The following is a 14,361-nucleotide window of genomic DNA, read 5'->3' as shown; positions in this document are numbered from 1 at the left end:
TCTCCAATAGCTAACAAGAACTCTTTCTTTTCTTTACAAATCCCAAAACCTTTATTAGACTTTTTCTGCTTCTTTAGCTTACTTCACCTAGAGTCTTCTACCTTTTCTTATCATTGAATCAACCCCTTTTTTTTTTCTTTTAAACACATCCCAACCCAAAGTATAAGCGCCCACCTAGTCCTATCTAGTTCGAAAAATGCGAACTAGAACTACATGAGACACTATCTCTGTCGTTACGAACCTAACACTTTCTACCAAGCTTAATCGGAATAAGACCTCACAAACACTCACAAGTTATATAGGGCTTGAAAGAAAGTCTAGGTTTGGGTTTGGGTTAACTGCTCTAATAAGGAGAGTCAGCTACTTGGATTAAAAAGAGTGATCAAAATGAATAAGAAAATCCAAGTATTTTACGGTATCCATGAGTTCAAATTTGATGCAGACATGATAATTAAAGATCAGATTCAGGTTCAAATTGATAGGGAATGGTATCAGATCATGACAGTGTGGTCGAGTAGAGCAATCTAGGCATGGTTCAGTTTTTTTTTTTTTTTCAAATTCATTGACTATGCAACAGACAACTAGCAACGAGGGCACTGAGTTTATCCGGTGAATCAAAATGCTTACAAGGCTATCTCATCATCATCCCCTATGCATATGCAACAATCCTAAATGAAACACTCTAGACTCGATCCTAAATGTGATGCAACTACATGAACACTCTTTTTTTTTGTGAAATCATTTTCTGAAAATTTTCAATGCAACACTAAAAAATATACACAATGCAACACACACTTCCTGAGCCCTCCCCCAAACTTAAATCACACAGTCCACTGTGTGAATAAACTTGGAAGAGAGGCGGTATAATACAATGGTGAAGTGAGGCACTTACCTCAGTCGAAGAATGAACGTAGTTGCTTGTCAATGGCTGCCTGTGATTGCTCCCAGGCCATAGACGAACCTCCTTGTTCTGTATCAGCTCCAGCAGATGGGTACTCGACCTCATCAGCTCTGTGGCGGCCAGCACCGCTCTGAGGAAACTCGACCTCTCTCCTTCTGCTGCGGCCAGTACCGCGGTCGAGTGATCTCCTCGAGTGAATGAGGCGTGATCTGCTGCTAGATCGAGTGAGTGTAGCCTTCCTTCTTCTCTTGTGTTCCCGGGATTCGAATGACGAATGCCTAGCCTGGACATGTGGGACTCTCTGCTCGCTAAGCTCAGGCCTGTGCGCAGGTGCATTAATTCTCCTCGATGGCATCTCCATAGGACACTGTACCTGTGGAATAGCAGTGGTGGAGGAAGAGCAACTCAGCTTATCTGTCAAAAGCTTGAAACACTTGGCGATCAGCTTGTCCTGCTTCTTGCACCACTTCTGCAATTTACTGTTATTCTTATGAGCTTCAGTCAAGCTCTTGCTCTGCCTCGCTGGAGGTACATGTTCAGCAAAGTGATACATGCTAGTGTCGAACTTCACTCCCCTATCTTCATCCATCCCATTCGAGGCAGCTTCTTCAAGAAGATCATCCTCATCCAATGGCGGAACGTTCTCATAGTAGAGGCGTCCAATCTCAGGCCTAAAATCAATGTTATCTCCCTCTATTATCCGTGTGACCTCAGGGCTAGGGAGAAGGATGTTAGCTCTCCTGTCTATAGAGTGCTCAAACCTGAACCTGTGGAGATCGTCAACCATTGCAAACTCCAGGAATTCGCAGTGACGTAGGTGCTCGATATCCATTGCTCGCGGCTCGAGTCCAGCAGAAATGAGTGGGACTCCACAAGCTATCAGAATCGGTGTCACAACGCCACCTATGCACAGAGCGCCTCGTGCTCTCTTGCGGTTATTGGTGACAGCCCAACTCTTGTATCCACACAAATGGATCAGAAGAAGTACAGCTAGGGGTGTGTCATTGATTTCACCCTGGAGGGGCATACCATTCTTAGTTTGGCGAAGAGTTCCCTTGAGGGCCATTGCGATCATCTCCATATCAGAGTTAGTGACAGTCCCTGTAATCTCTCGGGAGTAGAGTACGTTGGCTACAGAACGCTGGAAGTACCTGATGACAGGGCTGCGTATCTGATTGCTACAGAGCTGCCAATGGTGATCCACAAGTCTTTCAGCTCTTCTCTTTCATACTTTGGCTTAGATCCCGTTCCACTGGGGAAGCCAAACAATCCTTCCAATCGCTTGATTGATAACCTATACTCATGACCATTCACAGAAAATCGCAAGAATCCCAATCCTTCACAATCATACTCATCAGAGGTCATACCTTGGTAGAGCTCTACTTGCAGTGTGGAGAGGAATTGTATTGTCTCATCTTCATATGCTACATACGGATAAGCCATCAGAGTGTCCAGATGACAACTTTGGTACAGGTGCTGAACATCTTCCAACAATTCGAGTTGTGCAAGTGAGGTCGAGCAAGGATACCTCGTGCTACAGAACTCATTCAGCTTGAAAAGCCTAACATATTCCTCAGCAGGCAATATGTCGGGCTTGTGCAGAAGTTTGGTAGCTCTGCGAGTCTGTTCAGGCATGTACTCGTCTTCCAGATCTTCGTCTATAAGCTCATACCTCTCTGTCATCGCTCTCTTTCCTCGGGCTATCTCAGCTTTCCTTCTGAAACTTTCGTATTCTCTCTGTTCTCTCTCTGGCCTTGAAGATGACGATTCTGTCTCATCCATGTTGTAGTCAGGATCAACGGAAGAACTGCCACTGTAATTGCTCATGATTCTCCTGTAGGGATTTAGAACTCAAGGCTCAAATGTCAATAGGTTAGTCTCAAAGATAGCAATGAAACCAAAATTATTGTCAATAGGCAATGAAACAGATTGAATTGGTCGAGTACAATTCTGTACTCGAGTAACCTGAGCTGTTCCTGAGCTTAGATGAATTGAATCGAGTATCTTCTCAGAGGTCGAGTTGGAATGCTACAGCCGGTCGAGTGAATCGTGGAGATAGAGTGAATCGTGAAAGCTAGTAGTCGAGTAGCTTCTCTGAAGTTGGAAGGCTCTACTGAATTCACGAACAAGAAGCCGAGTAGAATTTTGCAGGGGTCGAGTGCTTTCACGAGGTCGAGTGAGTTCTTGAAGTCGGCTAGGACGGCATCAGTCGAGTGCCTCTACGAGACCGGGAAGCGAGGTCGAGCGATTTTTTATGAAAGAGACGGCGGTTAATGTGGATGAATTGGTCGAGTATACAGAAGGAATCGTGTGAAGTGGTTTGGTCGGGTGACGGAGGGAATGAGCTAGTGACGGCGGCAAGGTGGTCGAGTGAAATTATCAGAGGTCGAGTAGCTGTTTGGACGGCGATTTGTGGAGTAGGGAGATTAGAGTGTCGGCGGTGAAATGAAAAGAGGAAGGTCGAGTGGATTTGGAGTGGTCGAGTAGCGCTTCAAAATGAGTGGTCTAGGTTGAATTTTAGATTCTCTCTCCAGCTTATCCTCAGCGCGTGGTCCACACACTGTTGATTGAGAAAATTTTGCAGAAAACCTACTCTAAACTGTAGGAAATTTCTGCAAGTCTCTGTAGCTTCTGTTGGTCGAGTAAAATGATGATTTAAAATTTTTTTGGGTTTTAAACATCACACATACTCGACCAATGTACTCGAGTGCAAAGTCTCCAGGTGCAACAGAAGATTTTCAAAATTTTGTACTCCAACGGGCTGTACACTCGATCTCCAGGTCTTCTATAGAGTAAAAGTTTTGAATTTTTACTCTATCTCCGCGTTGTTCTCTTGTCTCTGAAAACCACAAACACAACTAAAACAAATCAAAAATATCAAGAAGGTAAAAATTATTTACAAGGATAGTCATGGGACTTCCTCCCAAGTGAGCTTGTTTTAAGTCTCTAGCTTGACTCCTCACACTTATCAAGAAGAAAATGAACTGTAGAGAGGGTCAGCATAATCCTCTCTGATACCATCATCATATTCAGCGTCCTCCCTGGAGAGGTCTGCAGCAAAATACTCAATCCCCCTTTCTTCAAAATAGGCTTCCTTCTCTTCTGGAGGATAATCTGTATCTTGAGACCATCTTGAAGTGAATTCTTTTCTCGGGATAGTGTTAATCCCGCCTTTAGGTTGAGCTTCCTTCTGCATCTGATTCAGCTTACTCCTAAGTTCCTCAATGGTGTGGGCCAGCTTCTCTATAGTTTCATTCTGCTTATCAGACTTCTTTCTAAGTTCTTTCACTCTTTCAGTCTCATATCCTTCTCCTGAGATCGCTCTATCATTTCCTGAGGTTCTTCCATCTTCGGTTGACCCTTGTGGAGTTTTGTTGATGTCAAACTGCAACTTGATATGCTTTCCAAGGTTGAGACTTATTTTCCCTTCCCTGACATCTATCACTGCTCCCACTGACGCTAAAAAGGGTCTTCCCAGTATTAAGGGATCCTTATGCTCTACTTCCATATCCAGCACCACGAAGTCTGTAGGCACTTCTACGCCATTAATCATGACTGGTAGGTCTTTCAGCATGCCGAACGGTTTTCTAGAAGACCTATCCGCAAGGATCAAAGTCAGGTCACAAGATTTATATTGAATGAACTCTAATCTTTTTGCCACAGAGAGTGGCATCAAGCTAACAGAGGCTCCGAGATCGCACAGACAATCGCTGAAAGCAAATTCCCCAATGGAACATGGTAGAGTGAAAGATCCAGGATCTTCTAACTTCTCTTGAACAATCCTCTTATCAGCAGCTCGAGATGGAGTGGCATCACTTTCATCATCCGAATCGTGATACATCTTGATCCTTTCCAGTATCAAATTTCTCACATCTTTGTGAGGATCAGGAATCAGGTTAAGAACTTCCATTAGTGGCATCACTGCTTCAATCTCGTCCAACTGCTTCGCTGCAATAGACTTGTATCTCTCCATCCATGCTTTCCTGAATATCCACGGAAGAGCACGTGAGGGTAGTGAAGTAGGTTTGAATCGTTTTACCATTCTCTCGATTATGGCGGCCCTTCTCTTCCGAGATGGATTGAGTGAGATGGCGAGAACCAGCGGAATGGTTGAATTCAACAACAGAGACTTCAACCTGAGTAGAAGCCTCCCCTTCTTGAACATCACTGTCCTCAGTGATGAAATCAGGGTTAGGTCGCGTTGACAGTTCTCGATCCTGGCAGATGGTGATGGCGTGAGCGGTTGCATACTCTTTTGGATTCTATATGGACTTCCCTGGAAGTCCTGTAACTTTTGGTGCAGAGGTAGATGCTGATTGGCCTTCCAAGTATCTGACTTTGGTATTCAATGCCTCCACTTTGGCATTCAGGTCATTGTAGCTGCAGTCCAGCTTATGGTGCAATTCAGATAATTTCTTAGCCATTTCCATTGAGCTAGATGCTTGTCCCTGTAGCAGCTGCTGGACCATCTGTTTCATTTCAGCATCACGAGCAGCAGGACCTTGGTTTTGCTGAGGTGCAAACCCAGGTGGTGGTGGTTGCTGGTAGTTCCCCTGGAATTGCTGCTTAGGAATGAAACCTTGGTTGTAGGGAACAAAATGTTTGTTCTGGCCTTGTTGTTGCTGTGGAGGGTACACCTGATCCTGAGGATTAGCAACGTTGGTGCTGCGGTAGGAGAGGTTGGGATTGTTGGTTTTGAAGTTGTTGTATCCTTTGTAGCCACCCTGGTTGTTGTTGATGTAGCTTATTTCTTCCAACTGGTTACCCTCCCCATCTTGGACTTCATACTGCTCGTCATCAACAAGGAAGAGTACATGCTTATGATGGCTAAGAAGAATTCTGTCCAGCTTGTTATTCAGCGCTTTGATCTCCTTCCTGTGTTTGTCATCAGAGTCAGCTGTTCCTCTGACGGTCCTATCACAGTCCTCGTTGTAATTGCCATCTGATTGAGCCAAGTTCTCAACCAATTCCCAGCCTTCTTCAACATCCTTGTTCTGGAAATTCCCATTGCTGGCGGTATCCAGAAGCATTCTGATGCGTGGTAGGACTCCTCTGTAAAGAGTGCTGAGAAGAGAGGCTTTAGTAAAGCCATGATGAGGGCATTGGTTGGTGTAACCCTTGAAACGCTCCCATGCTTCACAGAAGCTTTCACCAGTCTTCTGTGAGAAACCAGAAATCTCATTTCTGAGTCTTGCAGTTCTAGCATTGGAGAAGAACTTTGACAGAAAAGCCTTCTTACAATCATCCCAGGTGGTGATTGAGTCATGGGGCAGATTCTTCTCCCAGATATGTGCTTTGTCGCCCAAGGAGAATGGGAACAAACGGAGCTTGAATCCGTCTTCACTAACACCATTGATATTCGTTAGGTTGCAGCGCCTATCGAATTCATCAAGGTAGTCGAGTGGATCTTCCATTGGCAAACCATGGAATTTGTTCCCCTGAATCATCGAGATGAGACCACTATTAATCTCGAAGTTGTTATTCTGGATAGCAGGAGGTGCGATTCCCTTCCTCTGACGGTGATCACGTGGTGCATCTCCAGCACCAATGTTGGTAAGGCCATTTTGTTGATTCTGTTCTTCAGCCATAACTAGTGGTTGCTGAGGTACAGTGTTGACTGTGGTTCTCCTTTTTCTGATTTTGCGGGCTGTGCGGTTGATGTTGTCGTTGAAAAGGAGGTTCTGGTTGCCTGTTGATCGAGTTCGCATACAGCAGAGGTGTACCTGGATCAAGAAGACAACAAGAAAAACACAGTTAGTAACTAAAAAGAAAATTGAAAAAGAACTTGATCTAAGCAAGTCTGAAATCTTAAATGTAACAAACAAACACCCAATTGGCAACGGCGCCAAATTGATAATAGGTTTTTAGTCAATTATCCTAAAACACCAATCTTGTCATTGTAGTATTTTAGGTTGTCAATCCAAATGGGTGTGATGCTAACAATCAAGATGTGATCAGAAGTCACTAAGTCAAGCCAAGCATAACAGGTTTTGGTGTGTTCCAGCAGTCCTAAGTGAACATGCAGAAAACAGAAAATCAAACAGAAACAGTAAAACACTCGACCAACACAGCTCTTTGCAGAGCTCTGGGTGAGGTCGAGTGACAGGTCGAGTAACAGACAGGAAATGAAACAGGGATACTCGACTGCACAGTCTGTTGCTAGACAACTGGGTGGTCGAGTATCAGATCGAGTAACAGTAAAGAATTGCAGAAACTAAGCAACAGATGACAGGATGCAGTAAACAGTAGTAGAGTAAACAATAAAATCAATCAGATAAAGAATTCCTAAGGATGGGATAATTGAGTAGTTTCGTTTCCTCAGTTTACAGGTGATTGACATGCTCAATAAATTAACCCTAGACAACAAGTTCATTAACCAAATCTAAGTGCCACCGCAACAGAGACTCTCAAGCTAACCTAGTCCCAGACTCAATCACCATTGACGAGAGCTAACCTAACAAGCATTACGAATCAACAAGTTAAAGCCAAAACGCTCCCTGCAACCAATACCTTGGTACAGGGTCACGAATCTATGGAATTAGTGGTTCAGACATTTCATCGAACACCTTTTGGGCGCGGAAATGTCTGGGCTCAAATTCCAGTTGATCAGAAAGCAATATGCATTAAGAACAACTAATCCAGAAGGGATCTATCAATCAATACTCAATCACCTAGCATACTGAGAATTCTACACTACTCTAACCCATCCTAAGAAACCTATTCACTACTCAGACATCATAACAGAAAGCATAAACGTTGAACAGGTTGAAGACATGATAACAACAGTGTAACAGTAGTGTGATAACAGAATGAACAACAATAAACGAAAATCAAGAACCAAAGCTGAATACTGAATAGATAAAGAGAAATCCGGATTACAAAAAGTCTAGAACACAAGGTCTGCGGAAATAAAACTAGGTAAAAACTTATTTTCTGCGAAAATGAGAAGTACATGCTACTTATAGCCAAATATCCCGAAACCCTAATACTCAAAACGACGAAGTATTTGGACGGGTTAAGAATTGTACTCGACCTAGGTGGTCGAGTGAGAGGTCAAGTGAATAGCTGGAATCTTCTTTTCTTCCTTGTGCTCGAGTGTCTAGTTGAGTGCGGAATGAAGAAGGCTCTGAAGCTTGTCATCGAGTATGCAGTCGAGTGGTGTGATGGAGGTACTCGACCTCTAGGCAGAGTGATGTGGTCGAGTAGTGGTCTGGCAGTGAAGGTGAAGACACTCGACCTCATGGTCGAGTGAAGTGATCGAGTGATGGAGACGAGGGCACTCGACCTCGTGGTCGAGTGGTGAAGTGAAGTGGTGATGTCCTCTGCTCGACCTGGGGGTCGAGTGGTCTCTTGAGGTCTTGAAGCTCCTACTCGACCTCTGGGTCGAGTGGTTTGTCACGATCAGGTCCGCTTCTTCTAGATAGCTCGTCAACAGCTCCAAATCACCTGAAATCAACGGAAATATGCAACATGCATGCAAAACTATCCTAAACATGCAAAGTGATGACAAATGATGTGAAATGGTATAAAACAGTGATGATATGATGCTAAAGTGATGACAAATGGATGCTCAAAACATGCAAAATACACACTTATCAACTCGGTAGACACTTGGGATGATTGCAAGAAAGCTTTCCTAGCCAAGTTCTTTTCTAACTCAAGAACGGCTAGACTGAAAAATGAGATTTCGGGATTCAATCAGAAGAATTCAGAATCATTCGCTGAAGCATGGGAGCGTTTCAAAGGATATACCACTCAGTGCCCGCACCACGGATTCAAGAAGGCCTCCCTCCTCAGTACTCTATTCCGAGGTGCCTTACCCAAGATCCGGATGCTCTTGGATACTGCTTCCAATGGTAACTTTCTCAACAAGGATGTAGCTGAAGGTTGGGAACTTGTTGAAAACCTAGCACAATCTGATGGGAATTACAATGAGGACTATGATCGCACTAACAGAGGCACTAGCGATTCTGAGGACAGGCACAAGAAGAAGATCAAAGCTCTCAATGATAAGATTGACAAATTGGTGCTTGCTCAACAAAGAAATGTCCACTACATTACAGAAGAAGAGCTTACACAACTCCAAGAAGGGGAGAATCTTACTCTTGAGGAGGTGAGCTACCTACAGAATCAAGGTGGCTACAACAAGGGATTCAACAACTACAAACCCCCTCATCCTAATCTCTCTTACAGAAGCAACAATGTGGCAAACCCACAAGATCAAGTCTACCCCCCACAGAACCAACCACCTCAAGCTAAGCCCTTTGTACCCTATAACCAAGGCTACAATCAAAAGCAGAACTTTGGACCTCCAGGCTTCACCCAGCAACTACAGCAAACTTCAGCACAAGACTCAGAGATGAAGAATCTACTTCATCAGCTTGTGCAAGGACATGCCTCATGCTCCATGACCATGGATAAGAAGCTAGCTGAACTCACCACCAGGATTGATTGCTCTTATAACGACCTGAATATAAAGATAGATGCTCTTAACACTAGAGTCAAGACCATGGAGGGATACATTGCTTCTACTTCAGCTCCTAAGCACCCCGGACAACTTCCTGGAAAATCTGTTCAAAATCCAAAGGAGTATGCCCATACTATCACCATAGTTAATACTTCTGCCACTGCGGACAGTGGGATTCAAGAAGGGGAGGTTTTGAGACCAAAATCAAGACAGGAGATTGAACTCGACTTCTTTGCTCGGCTTGTCGAACGAGCACATGACCCGAGCAACCCAATCCCTATTCCACCTCGCTATGAACCTAAACCATACTTTCCAGAAAGGATTGCACAGGTTAATGAAAGGATCTTCCAGAAACACAAGATGATGTTCATCAAGTGTATCAAAGAGTTAGAAGAGAAGATACCCTTGGTTGATACTCCCAAGGAAGTGATCATGGAAAGACCCCAAGAAGCTCAGCAAATAGTTGAATTGAGTTTTGAGTGCAGTGCTATCATTCAAAGGAAGGTGATATCAAAGAAGCTAGGTGATCTAGGTTTCTGCACTCTACCTTGTTCGCTAGGACCCTTAGTGTTCAACAATAGTCTTTGTGATTTGGGAGCCTCGGTTAGTTTGATGCCTTTGTCTGTTGCAAAGAGATTCAGACTTTGAGGATTCAGCAAATGAGGATGAGGACTTCTCAGTTCCTCTCCTCAATCTTTTCTCTACATAAACATAGTGAGAGTCAAGCTTAGTGACTTTAAACAAGCTCACTTGGGAGGAAGTCCCATGTCTATTCTTGTATATATTGCTTTCTTGTTATTTTTGATGTTTTTGTTTAAGTGTTTCAGGAAAAAAAAAAGACTTATAAGGAATTTCAGGCCACACTCGACCGTACCACTCGGCTACAGGCCGAGTGTGGGCTTCAATTGACCAAAAGCCCAAGATTGAATAGCACTCGGCCCATACCACTCGGCCTATGGTCGAGTATGGGCCTCACTGTTCAAAGGCCCAAGAAGATGCAGCACTCGGCCCGAAGACGAGTCAGAAAAGAAGCCCATCAGGCCCAACACTGTACTCGACACGCGTGTCGAGTATGTCAGCCGAGTTCACACGTGCGAGGTCAACACAATTCAAATTCAAATTTGAATTTGAATTTGCTCGGCCCCACCAACCAAATCCTGCTCCCCAAAGCCCTTCAAAGATTCTTCTGCAAATAGTGAAACATGTGCCCTTGACCAAATGAACGGTGAAGATCTAAGGTGTTTATAGGGCTAGGATCAAATCTTCTGGTCTATAAAACCACACTCAACAAGCTAAGTCTCTTACACTCTCTCTTTGCTCAAAAATTTTGAATTTTACTTCTTCTCTCCAAACATTTCAAGTTTTCACTCTCACTTCTCTAGAATTCCGAGAAACTTTGCCAAAATCTCTTGTTTTCTCTCCATACAAACCTTTTCAAAACCTCTCTTACACCCTTTGTTCATCCTTAAACATCAATTTCTCTTCTACTTTGACCTACCTTTAGTTATTTTTTGGTGACTACCTGTAGTAAATCATCCCAAGATTATGAATCCCGAAGAATCAAGAAGGAGAGCCTCTGCTCGAGTTGTGGCAAGAAGGTTTGAGATGATTAATGAGAAGGATCAGTCAAGGAATCAGGAAGCTGCGAGTCCAGGTTTTACTCGGATGACAGGCCGAGTACAATGGCCGAGTATGGCCTTGGAGTCCTCTATGGCTCGTTCTACGGCTGCTCGAGAGGAAATTGCAAGAGGCAAGAGGGTTTGGGAGTCCGAGTCGGCTGCAATAGAGGAGGAGTCCATGCTAGAGAAGGACGCATCTGAGGAAGATGTGCAAATTGATGAAGAGGTCCCGATAGTTCTTACAAGGAGAAGAAGAAACCACCCAAGGAGAAAGAAAGAGCCTACCATTGAAGAGCACTACCAGTATCTCATGGAGCTGAGTTTTGAGGGGACAAGATATCCCCATAAACCTACCATGCAAGCTTTGGGGATATGTAGGGATGTTGACTACCTCATGGAGATGGCCAAGTTGGAGACCTTCTTCTCCTACAAGTGTGAAGGATACCAAACTGAGAGCTGCCAATTCCTAGCCACTTTGAAGCTTCATTTCTATGCTGAAGAAAGGGAGAGAGAACTGCATAAGGGAGTTGGCTATATCACATTCATGGTGTTTGGGATTCAATACTCCCTTTCTATTAGGCAGTTGGATGCTGTTTTCAAGTTCTCCACCAAGTATGGGATCCGCCAAAACTTCAGCAAGGACGAGCTCCTAGATCTATGGTTGACAATCGCCGGTCCACTCCCCTACAAGTAATCTAGGGCCAAGAGTTCGTTGATAAGGAGCCCGGTGCTAAGGTATCTCCACCTTTGCATTGCAAGTGCCTTCTTCCCAAAGAAGACAACCGACCATGTTAATGAGAGAGGGAGAACTGAAGTTGCTTGATCTCACCTTATGCTTCATTTTGGGGCGCACAAGGAATGGGATAGAGATGGAAGGGGATAGGGCTGATACATCCCTTTCGGTGGTGTTGATTGATCACTTGATTGGTTTTAGAGAATATGCAACCGGTATCCACCAATCCGGCTATGGAGGAAGCTTATGTGCTGGAGGAGTGATCACGCCCATCCTAATAGCCGCTGGAGTTCCTCTTCACACCCCCACTCACACAACAACCTATATTGATATGGAGTACTTGAAGAGGAAATGCTATTTTGATAGATCTGCCCCAGCTGATCAACTCTATTTCAAGTTCAAGCACTACACGCTAGGTCTCTCTAGGCTAGCACTCCGTTGCAAGAAGTTCACCACAGTTAGGATTGGGAACAACATTGACTTTTATCCTCCTCAATCGATCTTAGTCAATGTCCTTGCACCTCTACAAGCAGAGCCGAGCATAGGAAGTGAGTCTCAAGAAGAAAGAGCAGAGTTCAATGAAGAAGAAGGTGAGCAGGAAGATTATACTCGGTCGAGTGACTTTCAGCAGGCCGAGTATGAACAAGCTGAGTTCAGTCGAGCTGAACAGTTTGATGAACAAGAAGATTCGTGTGAAGCTGCAGCGGAGCAGTTTTTCTTTGAAAACTATGCTAAGTCCGATCAAGAGACAGATCCCGGTCAAGTTCACAAGAAGTTGGGAATGCTCAAGGGTTTGGGCAAGTTTCAGAGAAAGATGTTCATAGGTTAAAGAAGAAGGTGAGAAAGATGAAGAGAGCAATGGACGGCATGGCGGTTCAAATTCAGGAGCTGCAAAGAAGGCAGAGATCGCCACCACCTCCACCCGAGTTCAGGAGATGTAACTCAACGAGTGTGGCACAACAAAGGGACGCTCGTTTTGACCCGCCAAGAGCCTCAAATTACGAGCTCGGGAGGAGCTCCACCTTCTCAGGCCGCCCTTTTTAACAGGCGCCCACCCGGTCTAGTGAACCAGTTGGTTCTGAAAGCTGACCCAAGCCGGGAGGAGTACTACTCGGGCTACATGCTCGACGGGTCAACCGAGTACAACCCCAACACCTCCACCGTGATCCTGAGTACACACAAGACCGCCTGGACGAGTTTGTGCAGAACCTCTTCGTCTAAATGTTGAGGTATCACTCCTTTTCATTGTATATATCATTGCATTTCTTTTATTTCTTGCTTTGTGTGGTTATTTCTCTTGAATTCTTCTTTGAATTTTTATTACACAAGGGACAGTGTAATTTAAGTTTAGGAGAGAGTTCAAGATGTATCTAATTTTGTTTCATGTTTTCTTATTCAAATTTTTGCATCATCTAAGGCATAGAAAACCCATAAAAATTTAAAAATTTCCGAAAATGATTCCAAAAAAATAGAGTGTCATGTAGTTTACATTTGCATTATTAGGGCTGTTTTTAGAATATTATCATATAGGTTGTTGCATTTTGCACTTGCATAGGGGATAATGATTATCATAGCCTTGTAAATTTGCAATGTTCACTAGATAGTTTCAATGCCCTTGTTGTTAGTTGTCTAGTGCTTAACCGATTGAACTTGAAGTAAAACCGCACCATCTTTTGAATTCATATGCTTGACCTTCCTTAGTCGGAACTCGCTGCGATTTGATGCTATTCCCTATCAATTTGAACCATAATTTGACTTGTAATTATCATACTATGCATTTCTTGTTAAACTCATGGTTACCCTTAAAATCTTTGGATCTTCTTATTCATTTCACCACTCTTGTTGATCCAAATAGCTGACTCTCATCTTTAGAGCAGTTTCCCCACACCCTAACCTAAGCCTTCTTTCAAGCAATGTATCACTTGTGAGTGTTTGCGAGGTCTTATTTCGATTAAGCTTGGTAGAAAGTGTTAGGTTTGTAACGACAAAGATAGTATCTCATGTAGTTCTAGTTCGCGTTATCCGGACTGGATAGGACTAGGTGGGTACTTATTCTATGGGTTGGGAAAAGTTTAAAAGAGAGAAAAAGGGTTGAATTCATTGTTTACAAGAAAGGGGAAAAGGATTCTAGGAGAAGTAACCTAAAAAAGTTAGAAAAAGTCTAGTAACGGGTTTGAGATTGTTAAAGAAAGAGATTGGATTATTGTTAGCTAATGAAGAAGGGTAAAAAGCCCTAAGCTTAATAGAGATTAAAAACAGAACCTTAGTACTAAAGAAAGCAAAACCCGCTAGAAGTATCAAAGAGAAAAGAAAAGCTTCTCCTAGAGTTAAGAGAAAAAGAAAAGAATGGGTTAAGAAAGAGTTTAAAAGATCATGAATGCAAAAGGGTAGAGTTAAGTTCTTAATTGGGATGGGAGATGGGATTGCCATTAGGTCTTCATTGATTATACTTTGGGTAGATGGGATCTTATCTTTGTATGCATAACTTGGGACTTACCTTTAGCGTTATACTAAAGCTTAATCATTCTTGAGAGATCCCTTGTTACTAAAGCCTATTCTTTAAGGGACCATTTTTGTCTCTTGACCCTTTACGCTTAGCCAAATGAGTTTAATATGCATTGTGTAGTATGATCCATTGTTC

General features: G+C 43.5%; 3 pseudogenes across 3 annotated transcripts; 1 reads left to right on the top strand and 2 right to left on the bottom strand.

Moving 5' to 3' along the window:
• Positions 1-893: 893 nt before the first annotated feature.
• Positions 894-2,728, bottom strand: AT5G31963 (annotated as a pseudogene; the record flags this gene model as incomplete). The annotated part of the gene is made up of 1 exon: positions 894-2,728.
• A 1,141-nt stretch (positions 2,729-3,869) lies between these two features.
• AT5G31945 lies at positions 3,870-6,609 on the bottom strand (annotated as a pseudogene; the record flags this gene model as incomplete). The annotated part of the gene is made up of 1 exon: positions 3,870-6,609.
• A 1,741-nt stretch (positions 6,610-8,350) lies between these two features.
• On the top strand, positions 8,351-12,904 carry AT5G31927 (annotated as a pseudogene; the record flags this gene model as incomplete). The annotated part of the gene is made up of 1 exon: positions 8,351-12,904.
• Positions 12,905-14,361: the final 1,457 nt, after the last annotated feature.

The sequence above is a fragment of the Arabidopsis thaliana genome, chromosome 5 (assembly GCF_000001735.4).
Source record: "Arabidopsis thaliana chromosome 5, partial sequence".
NCBI classification, from domain to species: Eukaryota; Viridiplantae; Streptophyta; class Magnoliopsida; order Brassicales; family Brassicaceae; genus Arabidopsis; species Arabidopsis thaliana.
The sequence above is the reverse complement of the archived record's forward strand: the minus strand, read 5'-3'. Positions and strand labels throughout refer to the sequence as shown.